Source organism: Parasteatoda tepidariorum, chromosome 1 (assembly GCF_982258835.1).
Source record: "Parasteatoda tepidariorum strain Cologne lab strain chromosome 1, Ptep-v5.0, whole genome shotgun sequence".
Taxonomy (NCBI): domain Eukaryota; kingdom Metazoa; phylum Arthropoda; class Arachnida; order Araneae; family Theridiidae; genus Parasteatoda; species Parasteatoda tepidariorum.
The window spans coordinates 99,442,647-99,470,539 of NC_141755.1; the positions used below are offsets into that span (position 1 = coordinate 99,442,647).

The 27,893-nt window shown below is 29.3% G+C and overlaps 1 long non-coding RNA gene across 1 annotated transcript; it reads left to right on the forward strand.

The window, feature by feature from the left end:
• The first annotated feature begins 574 nt into the window (after positions 1-574).
• Positions 575-24,513, forward strand: LOC147816643 (uncharacterized). Its single transcript, XR_015428574.1, has 2 exons — positions 575-900; positions 24,092-24,513. It is a non-coding gene; the product is annotated as an uncharacterized LOC147816643 (long non-coding RNA).
• Positions 24,514-27,893: the final 3,380 nt, after the last annotated feature.

Here is a 27,893-nt window from a genome sequence, read left to right on the forward strand (position 1 = left end):
CTTTGACAAAACTTTTTATTTCTATTTAGTGAAGTTGCGCACTTTTAAATGGCTTAAAAAATATCTACCCCCTAAAAAAAAAAAAAAAAAAAAAAAGACCGAAAAAATTGGTTTTAGTCCAACTAAATCACTGGTGATAAATGTATTTTTCTTATTTGTTACTTTGTGCTTGTGAAAAGTAAATTGAAGATACAATAAGTTTGGTTGAAAAATTAATATCCACTACATTAAAACCACCATTTTTATGTCTTATACATATATTTATAATATATATTATGCATATATTTTAAATATTTTTTATATATCCACCATTTGTTTTTAAAAATTTCTCTCCCCTCCGTAATATCTTCCAAATTTTTTTTTTCATACAGCACTTAATTATTTGCTAGTTTTTAGGTTCAACAAAAATTATTCAAATCATTAAAAAAAATTTTACACGCCCCCTTCATAATGACCCCACGTGGACTCTCGATAATTAGAACGTGTAGCATATATTTTTTTATTACAAATTACAAGAGACGTTTTTTTCCCTTCCTCACAGCGAATGTTTTAAACCTCCGATAGATGGCGCTATTCTTAGGAATATCCGTGCAATGAATGAAGTGCAGGAGTGATAGAATGAACAAAACTAAGCAGAAAAAAAAATAAGCTGTTACTAATTTTCATAATGAATGATCACACTGCGCAGAAGCTACGAAGTCGTACAAACAAATAATTAATTAATTTGTAAGGTTTTAATCGATCATAATACTCCACCTTTGTTTTTGAGCCCTCATAAATTGACAATTTTCGTTGTTTTTCCGGCGTTATATTTCAATATGGCAGTATTTTCCCCTTAATTTCACATTTCATTTTAATTAAGCCTCGTGTTTGACGAACAGTGGTTTCTTAATGCTGGCGGTAAGTTTTTAATGTCGCTTCGAATATACGGACTATAATAAATTATTTGTTAATGTCAATTTATATGTTTTTTTATTCTTGTTAAATTATTTTAAAAGAGAAAATGTTTTATTTGAAATAAGTACATTTAATTCATAATATTTGAAAAAAAAATTTAAATGATATTTTTTATTGTAAAACTATTTTAATTAGTATTATACTAACGAATGCGAAACTAGAGTGAAGTTATGGCATTGTAGTCATTATTTACAGTTCAAAAACGGAACAACTTTTGATTATACATTCGGATTTTCATACACCAAAATATAACTTTAATTGTTTGAGAATACAGAACATGCTACTTAATTGGTCTGGCGAGATCTGCCTAAAAAGCATATTTTTTCTAAAAACAAACTTCATTTCCTCCCAAAATATTAGGGGTTGCCTAAGTCATCTAGAAAATATAGTCCTAATAATTTAAATTAGGTGTTATACGTCAGGAATTATTTTCATGAAAAAATAATTTGCACGCAAATGTAAAATTCCTTGTCTGTAGAAAACAAAAAGTAGAAAACAATTATTAAAAATTGTATATTTCTAGTTGAAAACCCGTTCTTTGTGCGTGGTTAAAAAAGTGTAATAGATCATTGAATCAGTATAAATTAAACCCAGGAAATCACGCACAAAACTGAAAGGCTTATATCAACACAATTAATTATATTAAAACAGTTCTAATTTTTTTTAATTTTACTATTTATTTCCCCTTTTGGTGACTTTATGTTAATAGAATAAGCAAAACATGTTTCAGAAGTTAATTTCTTCATAATAATAAAAATAATTATAATAAAATAAAATAATTATAATAAACTAATTAATTTTATTTTATAACTGTCGCTGGACAACCGATTCAATTTTTGACTTTACGACTACTAATGATCAACTCCATAGACTTGTAAACTTGAATCCAATCCAGAAGACAAGGGAACTCGTGGTTGAAATATCGAAAGAAATTTACCCACGTGGATGACTTTTTGATGGAACTAACCCTCATTTGTGTTACGTGGAGGAGAAGATCACGAGAACCTAGCCTGACGGTGAAGGGACTCTAACCCCTGATCCGTCTACCACTGAGGGTATTTCATGTCAGACTGTGGTCGGTGCAAGCCGGATGCGGATTCGTATCGACCAGCCATCGCTGGGACTCGAACCTGGTTCACCTGATTGGAAGACGAAAGCTCTATCCCCTGAGCCATCGAGGCTCCTTCAGTTTCATTTGGCATAATGCTGTTGCTCAAGGTCAATGCCTGCCTGATAGTCAAAAATTACTATCATCAAATTTTTTTCCCTTCTCATACCTCTTTCGGTATGAGACTTATATTCGGTAAAAACTTATTTCCACAGAGGTTTCTTAATACCAGTATTTGTATGCTTTGTTTATATTGAAATAATAGCAGTAATACACATTGATGATTGGTGACTGTTCCACGTTAAATCTGTCGAGTCACAAAGTCTTCCATGTTCCCATAACAAATCAATACCTCTGAGGGTACTGATACAGGAGTTTCCTTGTCTTCTGGATTGGTTCAAATGATTACAAGGCAACGGAGTTGAACATTAGTAGTCGTAAACCCAAAAATTTAGTCGACTGTTCAGCGACGGATATGAAATAAAATATAAAAATAGCAGTAATACCCATCGCCAAAAATTTTACTAAAAAATTTATCTATTTCCAAAAATAATTAATTATATTGCTCGAAATAAATTAATATCGGCACTAATATTTTTATAATCATTTTCGGCTAATGAACTATGTTGGTACTTATTTCGAAGGGCGTAAAAAATCGTCCAACTACTATTGACGGCAGCAAGGCTTAACTAAATGTAGTATAAAGAGTTTTTTTCAGAGAGATGAGCGATTTCACTCCCAGCTTGTTAATGTGCGGATAATCATGTGTCCGGAATTCCGTCATTTACTCAGTAACTAATTAATATTTTTGAATGATTTTTGTTTCATTTTATTCATTGAAATGCATACTACTTAGTTACCAAATTTTAATTTTTTTTTCATAACTTTCGACGTGGATTGTCAAGACAAGAGTTATTCGATGAACTTAATTCTTTATTCAACGATAAAGCGCCATCCTACAGCACTGCAAAAAATTGTTATAACGAATTTAATCGTGGTCGATGTTCGATCCAGGACGAATCCCGTGCAAGTCGTCCAAAATCCGTTGTTGTGCCAGAAAAGATCGATGCTGTGCGTGAACTGATAAAGCAAGATCGTCATGTGACATACCGTGAGATAGAGGCGTCTTTGGACATTAGTATGACTAGCATCAATAAAATATTGCATGAACATTTGAGCGTAAAAAAAATTTGTTCGCGTTGGATCCCGCATAATCTGACAAACGCTAAAAAAAAAGGATCGTGTCGATTGGTGTAAGGAAATGATGGAAAAATACGTTCAAGGTACATCAAAGGCTGTGTATAACATCTACACAGGTGACGAATCATGGATCTATGCATATGAGCAGGAAACAAAACAGCAATCAACTGTATGGGTCTTCCAAGACGAGGCAAAACCAACAAAAGTTGTTCGAGGAAGAAGCACATCGAAACAAATGATTGCCTGTTTCTTCGGCATTAACGGTCATGTGGCTACAGTGGCGTTAGAGCAACGCAGGACGGTCAATTCTGAATGGTACACGACCATTTGTTTGCCAGAAGTCATCGGAGAAATTCGAAAAAAGCAGAAGAACATGCGAATCATTCTTCATCATGACAATGCGAGCTCTCACACATCGACTCAAACAAAGGCATTTCTGACGTAGCGAAAGATCGGGTCATCCGCCGTACAGCCCTGATTTGGCACCCAATGACTTCTTCTTATTCCCACACATCAAAAATAAATTACTTGGACAACGATTTTCGACCCTCGAAGAAGCGGTTGATGCATTCAAAATGCATGTTTTGGAGTTACCTCAATCGGACTGAAAAAAGTGCTTTGAAAATTGGTTCAAACGCATGCAAAAGTGTATTGATCATCACGGAGAATATTTTGAAAAGCAATAAAACCAATTTCGATCCTACAAATTTGTTTTTTCATTATTAGGCCAGAAATATAAATAGCAACCCTCGTATCTCTTTGCTCATTATGTCAGGTCAGAATTCTCTTCGTGAAGAGGGTTGACCGTCGAGTTCCACATGCACCCTACCTATTCAACCATCAAAATTTTCGATCTGTTTTTTACATTACATTTACTTTACATTATTACATTACATCACGTTATTACATTACATAGCTAGTTACAAAGTTTTTGAAAGGAGTAGTATTTTTCGGCTTACTGCATTTCCATAGCAGTTTAGTTCAAATTCTTTACTGTATATGGATGTAGTTTCTTTGCAGAATTTAAGTATAATTCCTGACCGTGTGAGATGCATCTGAATTTTGTTATGAAAGAGGGATATTTATCCCAGAAAAATAAACAAGTTTATCTGACAAAAATTGGATTTATTATTTAGACAATATAGCCACGGAATAATTAGAGAAATATAAAAATACGTCCAAACATCTTCACGTGGTGAGATTTGGGTTGTTCTGATCTAGAATAATGAGCCAAGAGATACACAGTGAAAATTTAAAAAAAACTTAGTTAAGTTACGTTTTTTTTTCTTTTCTATAACGCTGCGCAAATGTAAAAAATTAAAGCATTGATCAGAATTTAGTTTATTTAAGTAACATAAGCTATTAAGCAAGCATAACAAGTAAGGCGTGTTTGTTTAAAAAATCTTAGCCATCTAAAAACAATTTTTTTAAAAAAGCGTGATTTTTTTCAAGTTTTTATAAATTTTTAGTCAGGATTTAGTTCTTTACTCTGCTGAAAACAGTGCGACGTTCCGTTAATTGACGAACTCAAAAGCGTTGTGTGACTGATGTTATCAAAATTCGACTTTTGTTTTGCACGGGATCATTTACCTTTACTATTTCTGGTAGTCGCACGGCTGTTCAAGAGGACTCAGAACTGTCGTCTTAAACGTCAATTAGGAAATTAGTAATTGTTTTTATTTTAAGTAAGTTTTAATAGTTAACTTTACTACATTTGTTGTGATCGATTTTATGCAAAATGGATGGTAGGTTAAATGTTGCCTGGTACTCAGCTCTTTCTCTTTTTCATTCCTTTAGTGAGCAGGTCAGTAGCTGAGAATTCTTCACTTGTTTCTGAAATTTGATAGCTATGGTCAAAATAAGTTGAATGAATGATCACTTGCAGAGATGCATTACTGTTAAATATCTCATAGCATTCTGAAAGATATCACTGTGATTTTGTTCCTGCATCTACTGTTTGGCAGTCTCTGAAAGTTTATGTTACGACACGACAAAGTAAGGATTTGCGTTCAAAGATTTCTTTATTTGCTTTCACCACTGACTAAATGAAGACATCTGGTGCACTCTGTTCAAGCTGAAATGTTTTTGCTGCTAGGTAAACGTGTGTTTTACCACCTTTGTGAAAAACTTTAAGATTCTGTTTCGAATCAAGTGTATCGATTTTTGGCCAAGTTTGATCAAGTTTTTTGGACCTCTTAATGTTCCACTAACTGTCAGAGAGAATCTGTATCTACTATACTACAATACGAATAAACCATGGATAGATTCGTTTTGAACTCTAAGTGTGATCTTTCTCAGATGCATTACAACAACTATTTTAATGTTCAGACGAGTACCATCATCAGTATAAATAGTATCATCAGTATCACAAAATAAAGAGAAAATTATTGAACCAATCGTGTTATCACATGAAAAACGGATTAAACGTACAGAAAAGAAGAAAAAAAAAAACGTAAAATGTGAAACGCTAGAAGGCATTTCTGAAAATAAAATCGGAAAATAAGAAAGTCACTAAATTATATAAAATATATGAAATACTATAAAAGTCTTTAAATCACGATTTTCAGAATAAGACAGTATTCCCAGAAATCTAGATCAAGAAGTAAAATGCATTGAATCAGCAAGACATTTGCAGCGCGGAAGTGATGGACACTCATTCACTTCTGATGGTTTGTCTATGGATCACGTTTCCACAATTTCATTGCTTGTTATTTGCTTGGATAATATTTTATAAAAAAATAATTAATAAATATTTCTTATAAAATAATAATATTTGTAAATTAAATATTTGTAAAAAATAGTAATTGCATACCCCCTGCATAACTTTTCTAAAATGTGCATCTCAATTTAAAAAGTTAAGGCGCTATTGTAACTTAAGACGTTGCTCAGAAACTATGATTTCTAGAATAAACAATATATTTTTATTTCTGTGAGTGCTAACACAAATTTTTTTCCATAAACGTTTGGATTCTGAAGTCAAACTATAATAAGCAAGTTAACTTCTTTAAGAAGGAAAGATAATTCATTTGAATTGTTACTTTTTCTATCCGCAGTAACCCTATAGAGAACCTATAGGGAAGTCGAAGATTACTTACCTGCCTATTATAAATTTGTCAGAGATCAATTAGCTACTAGTAGCAACTATTTGGATTACGTTTCATTTCTAAGTGAAGTAGTGTAAACAACTGGTTGCTGCTAACAAAACCTCTATTACCGCAATTGATGGAATATATCTAAAAGTCAGTGCGCAATTGGGGTTGCAAATAAATTCTGAAGCGAGTAATAAAACAAACACTATTGAAATCTGAAAAATTACTGCAAGGGAGGGCGTGTGTTATAAACAACACACAGGTTTGATTGCGGGAGAAAACAGAGAATAGTGGAATAAAGAGGAGTGGAATAGAGAATATATGATAATTTGAAACACATTTAACCTTCAACCTCCAATTAAATTTGTTTTGATGTTGATTTTATCCACTTCTTGTACTGGGGCTGGTCAGATTTCTTTTTTTTTCTTTGCTTGAATATTAATTTACAATCTTCAATGTGCATAAATGTTATAAACGTAAATATTCTTACTTAATTTTCGCAGTTGACTTTTTAAATGAAATATTTTGCAATTAATAATTAGTTTTTATTGAAACTAGCTACGTTTTTAATTTTCTTGGAAAAAATAATTACGATAGTATCAGCTTCAAAGGGAGGAAAAAAATGAAAAGTTTCTTTCTTTTTTTTAAATTTATCAATTGTAATTACTAAACGCCTTTTTTTTAAAAATAAATATTAATTACTTTGTTTCATGCCTTGTTTTAAAGTAACACAATAAATTAAAACTCTGCGAAATGTTATTTTTTTTTCTCAAAGCAAAATACTGTTAAAATAAAAATAAAAAACATCACTTTTACATCTTTCATCGGTTGATTGATAACATGAGAGTAGATTTTTTTAAAGAACATTTGGTGTTATGACCGGCTGCGAAAAATTCACTAAAGTTCTCTTTCAACACATGAAGCACACATGTTAAATTGAGCTAGTAGTAGAGATGAGTGATGTCTGGACGATATTGGGAGTGTCTGTTTGGATGAGAAAATATCAATATGTTCTGTCCAAACATTCGCACCAACGTAAACATTTATCACCGTCTGGTTCACCGCATCACGTGATGTTAAAGAAATCTAAATATATCGAGATTAACTAAATTTGGTCGATCTTTTTTTCTATAATTCTTTAGGAAATTTATTATTTCTTAAAGTTTTTTATGTGGTCGCAAGGTTACATTTTTTTACCACCCATATTGAAATAATGAAAAGAAAACACCCCCTCTCCTATATAATTTCTTTCATATATTTGAAATCCCACCATTTCGATAAGTTAAGATAGTGACCAGTGCATTCATATTGTTAAATTTTTTACCCAAATTTCGTAATTATGGAGTCAAAAGTACAAAAAATCTTTTCTGCTACTTTTTTTAAAATCTGCTACCTAAAAAAAAAAAAAAACAAACAGATAACATAGAAAAAATTATGTGAAAGTTATGTTTTCCTAAGATGTTATTAAATGCTTTATAAAAAGTTTTATGATTCTGAACCATTAACGTAATGTTGGTATTATGAAATACTTCTAATATCTTTTCGATAAATTGTTACTGAGTTGACTTTTATAGTTTCGAACAGAAAAGTGTCAGGCTGTAAGGAATACAAGGATTCAGTTTTATTTTGTGGTCAGGAGAAAAAGGTTTACCTGATGTTTCTAAAATGAATTTTTTTTTAAAAATTGAGAGAACTTTTCCCATTTTTTCTTAATTTTTATTTTTTATTTTTTTAGTAAATAGCTTAAAAAATTACTTAGCCAAAAATTAATTATTAATAATAACTATATGACTAATTACCTCTGAACCATAATTTCTAATAAAATGTGCTTATGAGAAATAAATATACTTCCTAATAATCAATACATTACGTAAATATTTTTAAGTTTATCATTTATTTATTTTAACAACACCATTTATTATATGTACTTAAATTACGTTTTCTTTTGTAGTAAATCGAAATGAATGAACTTTCATAAATTTTAAAGCAGCATTTTAACTCAGTTTGAATTTTATGAAATTGACACTTTAATTTAACACTTTATAAATTTTGAAGTAATTAGCAAAGTGTAGTAAACATTTTACAGTTGGTAGCGATATTGAGTTTCGAGACATTGCAGCGAATGTGACTACAGTGCGCAAAATAAAAAAAAGTGGACCCCCTGAATAATTTCTAATCTAATGATCCGATTTTCACATACTAAGACTCAATCTTTATGGTTCGGGGGTTTAACACTGAACCAGATAATTAATTAATGAAGACAATATTTTAAGCTACGAACAAAAAATACCTTACTTAAGAAAATATAATTCAAAAAAAAAAAAAATTGTGTTAAAATTCGTTTTATTGATTCGTATTTAAACGGAGATACTAGAAAATAAGGTCTAAATAATATCCCTTGGAAAGTTGTCGAAAAGTTGGGCTCCTTAATAATAATATATTTCCTAAGTCTATAGGCGGTGAAGTTGTAGTGCTAATCGATAAAGTTTTCCACTCAATTATAAAATTTATTTTTTCAACGATTATAGATAACATTTGTTTTACCGTGTTAAAAATAGCGCACAAATAGTAATAGTAAAATAGCGTGTGACAGAAATTATTTTCTGCACTTTAAATAATTAATAAAGGGACTTAATTTGTCATATATTTTAAAAATAATAAGTTAACAAATTTATTGTTTTGTTTTCTTTGAAACAAAGAAAAACTTAATTGGTTTAAAATAGTAAAAAACCAAACTTACCTTTAAATTCTGATTTACAATTCATCCTTCACATCATTGTGAGCAACGTGTGCAGTATTCAATTTGCATTTTTGCTTTCATAACCCTTTAGGAAACCAGGGTCTAGAAGAACTAATAACAGAAGCCCATGCAACACGATGGCATAGAACTCTTTCAGGGTTACAAGTTTTTTTGTACTATGCTTACCCTACAAAGGTCGTCCACGACTTGAAGGCCTTCAAAACCCTTTACGCGATGTTTGAAAAATTCAAAAATGGGGAAAGAAAGGCTTTTGTCCTAGCATTTCCTGTTCTCATAAGGCTGGAAAAGCATCTGTGTGAGTTAAATGTTTTTAAATTCATAATTTAAATTTTGACTGAGAAAGAATAATTTTTCTCTTTTTTTTTACTTATTATTTTATTATTATTATTTATTTACTTTTTATTATTTTTATTATTTATTATTATTTATTTTCTCATTTTTCTCAGTCCTTTTTTAACTGTAAGCAGAATATGGTGAAAAGTTTAGAAAACTTGACATTGCTGCTTTATTTAAAAAAAAATGTATTTATGGAGAAATTTTTTTTTTAAATATTTACAAAATACCCTGCAATTTGGAATAATCTACAGGAATATAAATTATTATCTATCACTTAATCGCTGTTCTAAAAAAAATATTTTATATACCCAGCGGGTTACAGAAGGTAAAAAAAAAATTATTTAAAATTTTAAGTTAAATTTGATACAAATCAGTTTTGAAAGCATCAAATTTAAGTGAATACATAATTTTTCGCTTAAATATAAATTCTGCTGTATGGAAGAAACCGGCTTTTCATTTTTTTGTAAATTTTTTTTTAACCCTATTGAAATTTTTAAGGAAAAAGAACATTTAAAAGAAGGTACAAATGTTCATATTTCAACGGTTCTTTTTTCAAAAGAAATCAATAGATCTGTATTAAAATTCTTTTCTTTTTTAGAAAAAAAAATTAATAATTGAAGTCTTTTAAATCAAAAAATAAAATAAAATAATTAGAAATAAAATAATAAGAATAAGAAAATAAAACAAATTTGAAAACAGAAGCAAGGAAGAAGAGAAAGATTATTTTTGAGCTCTTCTGAAAAATGAAGACATGTAATATTTGAAGAAAAAAAAATTCAAACAAACATCTCATATGTCAACATAAAGTTACTTACTATCGTAAGAAGAAAACATAAAAAGTTTTAAAATAAAAAAAGAAACTCCATCAGTTTAAATTAGAAGGAGTTTTTTTTTCTTCACAGAAACATCGTTCATTGGAAACAAAATTTATACAAAAATGAAAAGCACTGAAAAACTTTTTATCTAGTGATCGGATCTTCACGAGCATGGACTCAATCTTAATAATATACGGGAGTGACCTCGAATATGCTAATTCATTAATGTAGTCGATATTTGAAGTTACGAAATTAGTCACAAAATTAGTCCCTTTTTCTCTGAATAAACACATCTTTTTCGACGAATATGGACTTCTAATTCTTAAAATGTTAAGGCCGCAATCTAAGAAATATGATTCCAAATTTTTGGTCAGGGGAATGATCTTCCTAATATTTATTTTTATTAATTGTTCATTATTTTTTTATTTTTGTTACCATTTTATGCAATAATAATTGAAAAAATTTTGCATTGCAAAGTCATAAATTTTTCTATCTATTTAAATAATGAAATTTTATAAAGCAAAATACAAATTTTGAATTAAATCAATCGAACAGTCCTGGAGAAATCAAATTTTAAGCACATGATGTTTTGAAACGGGAACTTGGTCGAAAGGACTTACAGCACCATCTACCGGATCCTATTTGAAATAAAACTAGGAACTTTGGAAGAAACTTATAGGATTTGTGACATGAATTTACTGCAACAATTTTTTTTTTAACCTTCAATATTTTTAAGCTATAAATGTACAAAAACTGTGAATCTAATTTAAAATATTCAATATATTAAAATAATTATACTATTATTCTCTTTTCTCCAAAAGGAAAATAAAGATTTTGAACTTGCATTTTGAAGAAAAAATACTAAAATTCAGACTACAATTTTAGAAATCCTTCAATGAAAAATTTATATTACTGTTATTTTATATCCACCATCAGTTCAGATAGCATAAAAGGAAAACAGAATTTATTTAAATTAAAACACAACAGGAAAATGATCGAAGAGACTACAGCACCATCTGTTAAAGTATTTTTGAACTAAAGTAGACTCTTGAAGAAAAAAATATGACTTAACCTAATGAATTAGATGCAAATTCTTTTTAAACTTTATCTTTTATTTTTATTATAAACTTATGAAAATCATCAATCTAATTTAAGACATTCTTTATGTTAAAAAATTAAAACTATTATTTTTTTCGCAGACGAATAATGAAGATTTTGAAGAAAAATGACTGAAATTCACTACACGATTTTCAAAATTTTTCAACAAAAGAAAAAATTTTATAAACATTTTCAAATGTTGATAAATCATAATCAGAAATTTTTATAAATCAAAATGAGACAGGAAATTGGTAAAAATGAATTGCAGCACCATCTGTCGGAGTATTTTTGAACTAAAACTCGGAATTCAAGAGGAAAAAAGAAAGACTGGTTAGATGAATTCACTGCAACAATTATTTCTCAACCTTAACCATCTTTCATCTTTGAATATACAAAATTTATCAGTCTAATTTTGTATATCCGGTATGTCGAAAATTATAACTATTATTTTTTTTTTCGAAAAAGAGAGGGGAAATTTAAAAGCGAAGAACAAATTTTTGATAAGATGTGTGTATCCAAAGACTCAAACAACAACAAGATGACCATGTGTGCAAGAAACTATTATGAATGTTAAGCAGACGAAGGTAGTGATGGACGTTTATCAGTTCTTTTTTAAACTGAGAGAGCACCTTTTCTCTCCATCTGTTGCTCCATTTGATAACACTTCATCTTATCTTTTCTTTCTTCATCATCTCTTTATTAGATAAATGACAGTTTTGTTGCATTTAGGAGAATAAATGTTTACTTTTCCATTCTCTTTGTTTATTTTTAAGTTAGGTGCTTCTTTCATGATTCACTTGGAGACGACAGATTGATGTCAAGAAAATAAATAATAATTTACTTTTTCTATTTTTTTTTCTTTTTGTTTTTGATTGAGAAATAACATAATTGACAAAAAAAAATGATGTTTTTATTTATATTTCATAGTTTTGTAATCTAGGAACGTTTGGGGAAACACAGGGTAAAAAGTGCAAGTTATAAACCTAAAAAATTAAATTTTGTTTCTTTTTTTTTTTAAATAGACCTGAGGATTTTAACGCGTCCTTTAAATTTAAATAATTTAAACTTTCTCTTAAATTTAAATTTTCTCAAAAAGTTTCCAGAAATTTTTTCAGATATTTATGAGTATTTTCTTTAAAGAAAAGACACTAAATATATTTTCTATATATATAAAACTGGTTTTAAATAAAACCCGACTAACAAATAATTATTGAAGAATAAAAGCGCAATATTATACGAAATAAACAACAAGAAGCAGCTGAAATGCAAAATAAAATAATAATAATAATAAAAAGATGAGTGAAAGACTTGAAATATTATTCATATAACTTTACTTCTGCGTCAAATATAGTTTATAGTAGTGTCTGATCAGCTGACTTTGGCTGTGTAATATCGCTTACATTTGGTGAGTGGTCAGATACATCTTTATAAGGGTAAGGTATCACTTACAAGCCAATGATCAGACAAGGCAAACTGTAACAATAGTGGAAAGGGTCTCTGTGTGTCTTTTTTTACTCTATAGCAATTTCCAGTTGTGTCCTGAAATTCAGATAGCGGGTGTAAGGGGTAACTTTAGCCACCGGCTCTAAAATTCATTTGAAAGTTTCAATCACTCTGGTAGTGAGAGTGACGTTTAATTGTGAATTTTTTTCATTGCTTTAACATTAGGCATCGTTATAAATTAAACTGTAGTCCATTTTTATTAATTTAAAATAAGACATTATTGATGTTTACGAACTTAGAGCTCTGTTTAATCAAAATAATTAATTAGACTAAAAGAGTTCCTTGATAATCAGTCTGGTTGACTCAAAAGTCAACGTTAAAAACTCGAGATAATGACTCAAGAGCAAGAGCATCAATTTGAATGAGGTTTTTTTTCTTTTTGCAGGTAGTAAATTTTCAAGGGGTGTTTTGTATTTGTAAACAATCACCATTTTCCAGCATCATGCTGTTCGGGCGCAATATCGAAAATACAAAATTCCATTGTTGAAATCCATTGTGTTACAGTTTAAACTTTCATTAATATCTTTTGATTTGCCTGGCGGTTATTGTTTCAGCTTGATACTATTTTGTTTGAATCATTTTTTTGATATTTTCAATCCATTACGTTGAGTGGTTTGCATGCAATATTGAAAATTGTGTTTTTATCACTGTCTCAACTTTGCACTGTCAAAGAAACAGCACCGTGAGAAAATATTTTAAGAAATTGAAGTAGACGAAATCTCGAGAAAAAAATGAAAACCCTAATTAAACTTCGTTAAGATCATAGTTTAAATGCTGAAGTAAATACGCGTGTTGGAAACAAATACTCGAGTTAAAAGCAAATACGCGTGTTAAAGGCAAATACGAGTGTTAAAAGCAAATACGCTGGCTATCGAGCTATCAAAAACTAAAGAAACACTATGTATATGTAAAGAGTATGCCACTGGGAATTTTAAACATATATAACTATATTTAACATATTAACATATATAATTTTATTTTATTTCTTTTATTTTATAATTTCATAATCATCGTTGAACAACCGACCTTAGTTTTGGGTTTACGACTACTAATATTAAACTACGTAGCCTTGTCATTTTGAACCCAATCCAGAAGACAAGAGAACTCCTGGATCGAGTATTGAGAGATATTTGTCTTAGTGGAGGACTTTTTGATGGAACTAACCCGCATTTGCGTTACTTTGAGGGGAAGACCACGAGAACCTCCCACGGTTATCCTGAATGCAAGGGGACTCTAACCCATGATCCGTCTACCACTGAGGGATATTTCACGTCAGCACTGTGGCCGGTGCAAGCCGGATGCGGATTTCGTATCGACCAACCATCGCTGGGATTTGAACCCGGTTCACCTCATTAGAAGACGAACGCTCGATCCCCTGAGCCATCGTGGCTCATAACTATGTTCACCGGGTAAATGGCATCTCAATTATTTTCTCAACGTCCAACCGATTGACACTCGTCATTTGTGACAGTGTCACAAATGACGAGATTTGACGAACACTCTTTCAGGAGCTCCATATTAGGTGGACCAACGCTGTTCCCACAGTAAGGACAGATAGTACAGAGAATGAAAGAACATCCATGCCTTGTCTGGGATTCGAACCCAGGACCTTTTCGACCTTTCAGTGCCCAGACCATTACGCAATCCGGTCGGTGCTTCTCAATTTTAAAGCGTTTAAATTTATATAAATTCTAATGCTAACTTGTTGTTGCCTAGCAAAAATAATAATTTTTATTTTTCGACATCTACTTTAAACGCAAATATTTAAATATCTAACCTAATATTAATATCTTTTGAATGAACAATTCACAAAAATTTATAAAAATAATCTAAATTTTTACTTACACCAACAGCGGATAGATGCAATAAACGAATATAAATTATATGTTTATATGTTTGTGAACTCACATTTAAGGCTCAAATCAGTTAAGTTCCAAATCCTTAATCTAAATATTCAGCAAAACATTTATCGTCTAGGCTTAAGAAAGTTAAATAATCTTTCGGGCAATCTGAAGTCCATTTTAATCACCAAACTAAAAATGTCATAGGAATTTAAAGAATGATATTAACTTTTTTACTTAAATATTCATTTACTTAGTTGTGCTGCCTTTAGTTCTTTAATAGAGCTATTAAAATATTTTTTTTGTTCAAAATGTATTATTTACTATTTTAGATACAAGTATTCTTTAAACTTAAAAGTTTATAATAGCTGAAGTTCTTTTCATTGTGGCAAAAAAAGCCCTTAGTAACAAAATTTATTGTTTGATTTTTATCGAAGTTACTAATTTGCTTTATTATCAATCGAAAGTGTCATTGGGGTAATTAGCATATTTTTGTTTGTTTGTTTAAAATTTTAGCACATAGTGTACTGTATTCCTAATGAAAGAAATTCACGGAGATACCAATTTTCATCAAATATGAAAAATTCCTCAAAACGTCCAAGATCTGAAAGTGCTAACACGTAAAAGTCAAAAAGTCAAGTTAAATCTCGATTTAATTTAAAAAATGTGAAACAGCTGATCACAGGAGATGGTTAATAACTTTAAGTCTACACATAAAAATAAATAAGAAAACTTCAAATTGTTTTAGTTTCATTATTGTTCATTCCTTTCATTCCCTTAAGCTTTGTGCATGATTTCAGAATGTTGATTAATATCGATTAATCGTTCATTTATTTTTTACTAGCTAAATACCTCCGGTTCGTTGATTAATATAAATAATAAACATCAAATTGTTACTAATCAACATAACGAGATCATTCACAAATCAATAAATACCAATCGAAGTAGTAAAGCTAAAATAATTTTAAATTGTAGGTACTTAAGGTAGGTATTTAAGTCGCACTAGAGCTGCCCGATGGTCTGAGAAACATCCCTGAGGATGATCTGAAGACATGTCATTGCAATTTTGATCCTCTGCAGAGGGGATAGCTCCCTTGCTTTAGTAGCCTGACGACCCGTGAGCGAAGCGGAGCACTTTACGGTAGATCAGTTTAACAAGGACCATATACCGTGCACCCTGGATCCCTACGCAGACTGATTAAAGTGGTCACCCACCCCCTTATTGACCGCAGCAAGTGATGCTTGACTTCGGTGACCTACTGGGAACCGTGCCTTTACGATCAGTTCACTATGAGACAATTTTAAATTATTATCTTCCTATATCTTCTATATTCTTAAATTATTGTCTTTATCAATTATTGATCTTCCCGGTGGTCATTTTGTGTTATTAGATTAAGTAAAACACGTTTTTAGATGATCAACCGTATTAAAATAATGATTAATTATATTCAATACCAATTTGCATATCATTCAATTTTCCATATTTTACTTTTCGGAATTTAAAAATTATAAAAATTCCCAAACTATTTCCCAGATGTTAATATAGACGCTATTAAAATAGTGAAATATAGACATGCCCAAGAAATTGAAGTTCCACTTTTGAATTTAAATGAGAAATTTTAGATAAGTTTTAATTTAAATTTTCACATTATTCGCCTGAAAAACGAAATTATCTGTTTCCCCCATAAAATAAGCTATATTTATAACTTATAACACTCAAGCTGAATCACGTGTTAAAAAATCCTTTAAAATTTTCCCTCACCAATCAGAGAGCTTGTTTTATCTAAGTATAGACTGGCGCCGCACGGCGATTCATCAATCTTTCTTTTTTTTGTCAGACTTAGTTTATAGCATGAAACAAAAGTACTAATTTATATGCAAATTAAGAACAAAAAACATACGCATGAGAATTTTTTTAATTCTTTTTTTTTTTTTTTTTGAAAATTGCACTTAATTTTCATTGAATTCTTTTTTTCTTCTTCAGTTTTATGGCTTCAGAATTATTTTATAGCAACATTTACATTACCGTTTACATTTAGCGGGCAATGTCTCATTGGAAATGAATTGGTTAGAGGCGTGGTGGCTCAGGAGATAGAGCATTCAATTTCCAATGAGGTGACGTAAAATATCCTCAGTGGTAGACGGATCATGGGTAGAGTCTTCTTGCCATCAGATTAACCGCAGGAGGTTTCCGTGGTTTTCCTCTCCATGTAACGCAAACGCGAGTTAGTTCTATCAAAAAGTCCTCCACAAAGGCAAATTTCTAACAATACTTGATGCAGGAGTTCCCTAGTCATCTGGATTGGGTTCAAAATTACAAGGATACGGAGTTGAGCATTGGAAGTCGTAAACTGAAAATTGGATCTGCTGTTCAACGACAGGGAAATATTTTAGTGCTTAAAATTGTAGAAAATTTTTTCCTGGCATCATGACCCCAAATTGTATTTATTTACTTATTAATTCTTTTACAATTATTTTATTTTATTTTTTTATTCACTTTATTTTTTATTTTATTTTATTCTTTCATTTCAGTCATCGTTATTTATTTATTCATCGTCCTCCGAAACTATTTTTTCCTTTATGTCTTGACTAAAATAGATCGAAATTCTTTTTTATTAATCTGCGTAGGGTTGCCTTTTTCAACACCATTTAAGTTTTTGACACTGAAATAAGACTGCGACATATCTTTTCTTAAATGCCTTAGTTAAATTTTTTTAATTATTCATGTTAATGTTGCATAGTATCTGTTTTCATTTTTGCTATTTTAGTTTTTTCCCCCAGATAATACAGCAAAGTCAAATTACATTATTGAAATAAAAATAAAAAGCTAAAAGAAAAAAAAAATTCTGCTTTTCAATTGTAGATTTCAGCGCCATCTACATTTTTATCTTTTTCAGAAAATCTGACTTCCAATCTTTCACCCAAATTCTTTCCCGATTTTCAAATAAATTCCACCGTGCAAAAAATGTAAAAAATTCGAAAATGTTTTATTGGAGGACACATTATAAACGAACTATATTATTAATAAAGCAAAGTTGAGAATAAAATGAGAAATAATGCATCTGGAAAAGGTGTCTACACAAATTATCCCACCTGTTTAAAACGAATTTTCAAGAGACGATTCCAGTGCCGCCTACGTTTATAATTTATCGTAATTTGAACAAAATTATTTTACAAAAATGTTCTATAAATATTTATTGACGTATTTATCTTTATATAAATAGTTTATGGAATATATTTTCAAAAAATTTGATGCCCATTTTTTCATTTGAAACTAGTTTAAAATTAATCCAGGAGTGTAAAAAAATTATATAAAAGTTCAATGATACAATTTGAAATGAAACACAATTGGGTATAATATGAAAAAAACACAACTACTTCGATTTAGTAGGAACAACATATGACGCAATGCTAAACGAATGGAATTTAGTTGTTGTTCATTTAGTTATTGTTATTATTAGTTGTTGTTATTTGTTTTAGTTGTTGTTGTTTATTTAGTTGTATTTAGTTTCAATAACTTTTCTTTATAATGCAATAAAATCTGGCGAGCAGCTATTTAAACGATTGAACACTTCGTTTGTTTATTTGTGGCTTGAAGTTAGGCTCGCAGAAAATGCCGTTCATGGGTTAAATTTAGTAGGAACAACACAACCTGTGACGTAGGCTATATTATACCCAATTATTCCTAGAAAAAGATTTCAAGCGATTTATTTTCAAACTATTTCTCAAAAAGATTTTTTTTGTTGTCAGTTTCAGGGCCACCAATTTTTATAATTTCGTAGTTTGGACAAAATAATCTATTAATAAAAATGTCATTTAAATATTTCAAGACATGTACCGATATTTTCGTAAAATATGAACCCACTTTTTCATCAGAAAATGTTTTAAACGAACTCTGTTGAGTAAAAATTAACAGAAGTCTCACAAATTATTCTCTATTTGTATAAATATTTTAAGACATGTAACAATATTTTCGTGAAATATAAGCCACATTTTTTGAACGGAAATTTTTTTAAGCGAATTCCATTGAGCAAAAAATATCATTGAGCAAAAAATAACAGAAGTCTCATAAACTATCCTTGAAATTGCCCAATACTAACAGAATATATTATCAAAATTAAGCAAACTTTGAAAGAAGGCGCGTTATAACACGTTCGAGATATACAGAGGTTAGATAAAATTATGGCATTTTTTTTCTCATATTTTTTAAGAAATACTAAGAAAATTATTCTAAGACTTTAGAAGTGTATTTTAGGTAATGAAATTTTTCATATTTAAGGCTTTTAGAAGTTTTAAGGACAGGCAATAAATTGTAAATAACATTAGAAACCTACTTAGCCTAAAAACCTAGTTACTTCTTTGTTGACCTACTTAGGTCAACAAAGAAAATTTTTATTTTAGTTACTTTTTCTTAAATAATTATAATTTTTTCTCTCATATAAAACTAAATTTAATTAAGTAAATTTAATTAATGAATTAATATTTGAAAATAAACTGTATTAACATTAAGTGACAAATGTATTTGAGCTCGATTGGATGAATGAAAAGTATTTTTATTAATGATTGAAAATTTGAACAAGATATAGGGAGAGTAGTGAACTAATTGTAGGAATTGAAAAAAAAAGGCACGTGGTATATCAGAGAACTATAAAAGTATACATTTGGTGACGTGGACCACACGTACTACCACGTAACGTTCTTTATTGAATTTATCTGACACAGCGAAAATAAAATAATTAAATATTTTAAAGTGCGCAATAAGCTGTTTTTTTTGTTCAAATAGAGCTATAAGTTAGAACTGATCACTGATGTTATTTTAAAAATATGTGAAAAATTGAATAGCTTCTAGTAAAATTTAAAACGATGACTAACGCTTCACCAATCAGAAAATTCCATTTTGTTTCTCGCTCATTACTATTTAATGAATGAATTAATATCTGAAAAGAAACTGTATTAACATCAAATGTCATCCACTACAAGTTTTTAAAAAATGTATTTGACCTTTAATGGATGAATAAAAAGTATTTTATTAACGATTGAAAATTTGAACGATTTTGAATATGAAAAAAAATGCCATTGAACGAAAATTTGAACGATTTTATTAACGATTGAAATGTATTTGACCTTTAATGGATGAATAAAAAGTATTTTATTAACGATTGAAAATTTGAACGATTTTGAATATGAAAAAAAATGCCATTTGAACGAAAATTTGAACGATTTTATTAACGATTGAAATGTATTTGACCTTTAATGGATGAATAAAAAGTATTTTATTAACGATTGAAAATTTGAACGACTTTGAATATGAAAAAAATGCCATTTGAACGAAAATTTGAACGATTTTATTAACGATTGAAATGTATTTGACCTTTAATGGGTGAATAAGAAGTATTTTATTAACGATTGAAAATTTGAACGACTTTGAATATGAAAAAAATGCCATTTGAACGAAAATTTGAACGATTTTATTAACGATTGAAATGTATTTGACCTTTAATGGATGAATAAAAAGTATTTTATTAACGATTGAAAATTTGAACGATTTTGAATATGAAAAAAAATGCCATTTGAACGAAAATTTGAACGATTTTATTAACGATTGAAATGTATTTGACCTTTAATGGATGAATAAAAAGTATTTTATTAACGATTGAAAATTTGAACGATTTTGAATATGAAAAAAAATGCCATTTGAACGAAAATTTGAACGATTTTATTAACGATTGAAATGTATTTGACCTTTAATGGATGAATAAAAAGTATTTTATTAACACTTGAAAATTTGAACGATTTTGAATATGAAAAAAAATGCCATTTGAACGAAAATTTGAACGATTTTATTAACGATTGAAATGTATTTGACCTTTAATGGATGAATAAAAAGTATTTTATTAACGATTGAAAATTTGAACGATTTTGAATATGAAAAAAAATGCCATTTGAACGAAAATTTGAACGATTTTATTAACGATTGAAATGTATTTGACCTTTAATGGATGAATAAAAAGTATTTTATTAACACTTGAAAATTTGAACGATTTTGAATATGAAAAAAAATGCCATTTGAACGAAAATTTGAACGATTTTATTAACGATTGAAATGTATTTGACCTTTAATGGATGAATAAAAAGTATTTTATTAACGATTGAAAATTTGAACGATTTTAAATATGAAAAAAAATGCCATTTGAACGAAAATTTGAACGATTTTATTAACGATTGAAATGTATTTGACCTTTAATGGATGAATAAAAAGTATTTTATTAACACTTGAAAATTTGAACGATTTTGAATATGAAAAAAAATGCCATTTGAACGAAAATTTGAACGATTTTATTAACGATTGAAATGTATTTGACCTTTAATGGATGAATAAAAAGTATTTTATTAACGATTGAAAATTTGAACGATTTTGAATATGAAAAAAAATGCCATTTGAACGAAAATTTGAACGATTTTATTAACGATTGAAATGTATTTGACCTTTAATGGATGAATAAAAAGTATTTTATTAACGATTGAAAATTTGAACGATTTTGAATATGAAAAAAAATGGCATTTGAACGAAAATTTGAACGATTTTATTAACGATTGAAATGTATTTGACCTTTAATGGATGAATAAAAAGTATTTTATTAACGATTGAAAATTTGAACGACTTTGAATATGAAAAAAAAATGCCATTTGAACGAAAATTTGAACGATTTTATTAACGATTGAAATGTATTTGACCTTTAATGGATGAATAAAAAGTATTTTATTAACGATTGAAAATTTGAACGATTTTGAATATGAAAAAAAATGCCATTTGAACGAAAATTTGAACGATTTTATTAACGATTGAAATGTATTTGACCTTTAATGGATGAATAAAAAGTATTTTATTAACACTTGAAAATTTGAACGATTTTGAATATGAAAAAAAATGCCATTTGAACGAAAATTTGAACGATTTTATTAACGATTGAAATGTATTTGACCTTTAATGGATGAATAAAAAGTATTTTATTAACGATTGAAAAATTCAACGATTTTGAATATGAAAAAAAAATGCCATTTGAACGATTTTATTAACGATTGAAATGTATTTGACCTTTAATGGATGAATAAAAAGTATTTTATTAACTATTGAAAATTTGAACAAGGTATAGGGAGAGTGCGACTTAATAGTAGGAATTGAAAAAGAATGCTTTTGAACACATTATCCTAAAAAAATACAGAGATAAGTTTGTAAATTGTAACTAATGATTGATTACTTTGGTTTTAATCTGCAGTAACTGCACAAAATTTCGTAAATCTATCTTGAATATTTATGGAGTTATGGGCATTTTTATAAAAAAACTAATTTTTTTGCTTCACATTTTTTTACTATAACTGCAGATATAATCAATAAAATTAAACAAACTTATTAGAGTAACTTTTAACTAATAATAAAAATATAATTTCAAAATTTGAGGAAAAAAAATGAGCAACACTTGAGAATTTAAAGTGATTCTATCATACTGCACATGCTCAGAGATTTTTTTATATAATTTTGTTTTGAATCGTATTTGATTTTTTGTTTAAATTATTGTAATTATTGGTTTTTCACAAATTGTATTTGTATATATTGGTAGTAGGGAATTGATATTGATTTTCCACAAATTTCCACAATTTATCGTATAAGAAATTTTAATAGCAAATGATAATACCCTAAGAGGATGAACCGGGCAACAAAATGTGATGGTATTAGGAAAGAAAGCACGTGAAATAAAACATAATTTAATAGGGGTTGCCCTATATAATGCAGATGTCATATTCAATAAATTTTTGTACCTTTCATATTTAATAAATTAAAGGATCGCTTAATGTTAATTTTACTTTTTGCGTATTTCGCCATTTCTCGAGAACTTTCTATGTGAATTGAAATTTTTTTGCGCACAATAATAAAATTCGTTTATCCAAATAAAATTCAATGCAAAAAAATAAATTTTTGAAAATATTTATTGCTTTTTATTATTGTATTTATTGTTAGTCAAAAATTGTTTGAATTGTAAGGTATACAATTTTTTACATAATTTTAAAGAATGTAATTTTACATTACAAAATGCAAAATTTGAGAGAAATAGATTGAATAGTTCCTGAGAAATCGAATTTTAAATATACGACTCTTTTAAAATTCTTTACTTCAGAAACTATTCAACCGATTTCGCTCACATTTTGTATTTTACCATGCAAAATTGCTTACTTAAAAATTATGTAAAAATTTGTTACCTTATAATTACGGTTTTTTCTCCAATTATTAAATAAAATAATAAAAAGTATTAATATTTACCAATTTTTTTTGCATGGAATTATTTTTGGATCAACGAATTTTAAAGTTGTCTGCAAATTTTTTTTCCAATTCGCTTTGAAGTTCTCGAGATACTGCGAAGTATGCAAAAAAGTAAAATTAACATAAAGGGGTCCAAATTTTCGACCGCTTTCCTAACCAAACCATTAGGATTACATAACCTAGATTGCGACTACCCCCTAGGAATAGGGGCTAGCAAATTCCAAATTTGTAGAAAAAAAGGGTGTTTATTCAGAGAAAGTTTATGTCTGATAAGGGAATTTTAATATCGTCTGCACTAATTAATGAATATTTGGAGAACTCCCTCGAAATATTAAAATTGAGTCCTAGAACGGGAAGATCCAATCATAAGTTGTTCAGGGTCATCCATTAATTTTGGAGCACTGTACAAGAGAAGATTGTTGATTATTGTAATCTTTGACTTTTAGGAGTTGACCTCGAGTAATAACATTATGCCTAATGATACTGAATATATTTAATCTTTATTCTGAATTAATTTTTAATATGATTTAAAAATTTATATACCTTATAATTCAAAATTGTTTCGCCGATTAGTAAATAAATTAATAAGTATTTGCAAAAAGCTATTTTTTTTGCATGGAATCTTCCTTGGATAAATGAATTTTATAATTGTGTGAAAATTTTTTTCAATTCGTTTTAAATGTTCTCGAGATATGGTGAAATAGGAAAAAAAGTAAAATTAACATTAAGAAGTCTAAACTTTGGAGCAGTCCTTTGACCATACTATGGGGACCATATTTCCAAGATTGCAGCTGCCCCCTATATTTTGAGGGTCGGAATTCCGAATCCATCGAAAAAATAGGTATGTTTATTCAGAGAAAGTACCTTTTTGTGTCTGATTTTGTAACTTAAAATACAGCCTGCAATAATTAATTAACATATTTGGCGTCACCCTGTTGAACCATAAAGATTAAGTCCTGAAATGGAAAAGATCCGATCACTAGATCAATAGTTATTGAAAGTGATCCGTTTTTTTTTTATTTTTTTATTTTTATTATTATTTACTTATTATTATTTTTCTTTTTAGCGTACTGTACAAGAGAAAATTGTTGATTAAAGTAATTTTTGACTATCAGGAATTGACAGCGAGTAATAACATTATTACATAAAAAAGTGATTTTTTCCACAATTGAAGGGACGAGACGTAGGGGACGACCACCTACAAGATGGATAAACGACGTTGAAAAGGACCTCAAGCTATTGGGAGTCAACCGATGGCGGGCCGTCGCACCGGACAGGGCCAGATGGAGGAAAATCTGCGAGTCAGCCTTGGCCTGTGAAAGGCTGTTGCGCTTATGAAGAAGAAGAAGAACATTATTCCAAGTGATACTGAACTGACTATAATTAATCTTCATTTTGTAGAAATGAACTTGTCAAAATATATTTTCCTTAATCTGATAACATAAAGCAATCGGAAAGGGCCGCAATCAATAAAAATAGAAAATGAAATTGTTTAAGCTTAAGTAATTGTTTCGGTAAATGCTTTCCGGCTTTGTTCATGATTTCGTAGTATTGATTAATACTGATTTATTGATTATTTACTTTTTTCGCACCATACCAAGAACAAGTATTCAGCTATTAGGTAATGATAATAGCGAGGGAATTATAATAACGTTAATTATGAGTGATCAATAATAAAAATTAAAATCAGTAATTATTAATTATAATCATAGTAAGTGAACAATAACAAAATTGTTGTAATAGATTATGTTTTATTTACGTCCTTTTAAAACGCATAGTTATTGAATTTTATAACACTTTTTATGCTCTTATGGGGCCCCCATGCTTTTCTTTTGTTGCGTAAAGACGGACAAAAGCCTACTTTAAAAACTTTTTGACTACCATAAAAATTCCGACAAAGTAAGGGTGGGGTGAGAGTTCGATCTCCAACTTTTCCCGTAACCCTGAAAATTTAAAATTTATGCCCCACTAACCCAGAGATGATAATAAAACTAGGTCAAGATGTAGGACGAAGAAAAGAGTTTCGACTTAAAAAAAAAAAAAAACTACCTGAAATACGGAAGACTCAGTCGTAAATTTTAGAAAAGGGGAGAGAAAAAAAAACAATTTTTTTTTTCATTAGGAGTAAGTGGTATGTGAATAATCTAGAATTCAAGGTCGGGGTAGTAAAAGCACTCCCTTATGTTGTCACTCCTTTTTACCCTCTTCTTAGCAATGCCTCTTTTGGAAATCTTACACGTAGCTGAAAAAATATATCTAAATCTTACTAAAATATTTTGATTAAAATACGAGAATAATAATAGCTATTATTTTAGTTTAAGTGATTAATAATCAGGATAATTGATTGATCATTGTAATTAAATAATAATTGTAATAATCATAATATAAGTGAATAATATAAGTGTATAATAACACTGGGGGGTAAATTTGCTTTTGTTTTCTGTTGCATGAGATTTAGTAGGTATTTGATACTTTCATTATAATAGAATTAATAGAATAAATAGAATATAATAGATTATAATAGAAAATTAATAGAATATTAATAGAATACAATAGAATGCATTATAATCGCGCATTATATTACAATTTTAAATCTGCAATCGGTTTCTGTCTCCAAGCTACAGTTTTGTTTTAAATGTTTTAAATATTTCATACTCTCGCATTATAATAGAATTAATAGAAAAAATAGAATATAATAGATTATAATAGAATATTAAAAGAATATTAATGGAAAATTAATAGAATATTAACAGAATATAATAGAATATTAACAGAATATAATAGAACGCATTATATTCTCGCATTCTAATATTATTTCAAATCTGCAATTGGTTTCTCTCTCCAAGCCACAGTTTTGTTTTAAATGTTTTACATATTTCATACTCTCGCAAAATAATAGAACTAATGGAATAATTAAATGTTCAGAAATATTTATCTATTGGCTAATTTTTGTTCCGTTTTGTAAATTAAAAAAAAAGTGTGAAAAAAAAAACGTTATACAGTAGTTTAGTTTTTTTTAAATATATGGTAGCAATTTAATAATGTCTATTTTAAATACATTGTTAAATGGCTGATATATATACAGGGTGATTCTAAAAAGATGGGCATAATTTTAGGAAGTGATAGTATACACCAAAGCAAACAATTTTTATCACAGAATGCATGGTCGAAAACAAAACGCAAAACCGCTAGAGGGCGTCAAAGTTTATGTTCTTATATGAGGCAAAAACACACAAAGAACGATGAAGTTAAGTTATGAAAGCAAATTTAATGGCATGTGATTACAATAAGTGTTCAAAACAGTGGCCGGCAGCGGCTATGCTGCTATGTACGCAGTACAATGGCGAAGAAAAGATAGGGCATATCACGAACTTTCCCTGCAGCTGCCGAAAGCTTGGCGACAAGTAACGCATCGCAGTAACTCGCAACAGGAATGGAGCTTTCACGTTTGCATCAAACAATTTTCCAAATGCTCCAGCACCACAGCGTTTTGTTTTCGACCATGCATTCTTTGATAAAAATCGTTTGCTTGGGTGTGTACTAACAGTTCCTAAAATTTTGCCCATTTTTTTAGAATCACCCTGTATATATATAGATTAAATATAAATATGTATTTCATTTCGCACGCAATACATTTACGTGCGCATAATATAATATTAGTTAAATATTTTATATATTTATTTTTCTGAAGTGCGTTTTCAGAAATAAACTGTAGCCTAACTATTGTTCCATCCCGCATATTTTCTCAAAAATAAGAAAAATGTGGAATAAAATAAATAAATTGCTTTAATTTTTTTTACGGTACCCATACACGTTGAAAAAATTATAGTAATACAGATAAATCTTACTATGTATATTAATCTACGCACGATTTTATCATAACTATCCCTATATCGTTCTATTTTCTGTTAAAAAAAAATTCGTCGATAAATCGAAGTTGTAGGAAGGAGTTAATGGAAGGAACCGTGAGACAGATCAAGCAGGTGTCCCCCAACCCCTCAAAATTCTATTCCAAGGTTACTGGGACATGAGAAAAAGTGGGTCAATTCAGAAATTTCCACAAAGAAACACCTTGCAAACGATTCTTACTATTTATGATCAACCAATTTTATCCTGGAAATAAAGGATTGTTAAAGGTAGTTTTTGAATGAAGATTGATCGGTTATTAGTCCCTCTATCCCTCCCCCTGTTTTTTTTTCTTCGATAAAACTGATGAGGGAAGGATTTTTCCTTCGACCACACCAAGGATTCTTTTTTCACTTCAAGGCTGGGAGAATTTCGTCCTTCAAAATAGGGAGGCGGAGGTTTAGCGTTTAAGTTTCAAGACTGCAATATTTTAGACCCTCAATCGATGAGAGTCTATGTCTAGCCATTTCCCCCCCCCTCTCAATTGATGTTTTTAATTTTGTAAAACAACTGAATCATTACTCGCCAATATTATCTCCTGATGATATTTTGATTTTCATGAAAATATCTCTCGGATGCTGGTTGATCGTCAACTTCCACATGATTTTTAATCTTTAACTACATTGCTTTTCAGAAAAGTAACCGAAAAAGTAATTATTCCCTAGCAGCAAAATATCTTGGGCACTCATTGGATCAATATTCATAAATCTTGGCTCAATAAGGGTTCGAAGGGCAGTTATTTTTCCGATATTGGTCCTATATAGAATTGTCCTTATTCACCCGATATTTTACAGCCACTTTACAAACCCATATCAGCCCTATGTAAAGTTGTCAAATTCACCCAAAATTTTATGGTCATTATTCGGCCATCATAAGCTCTATATTGGTTGTATGTAGGCCGATATTGGCCCTATATGGGACACTAATATTAAAAAATCTAGATATCCCAATATTGGTCCCTC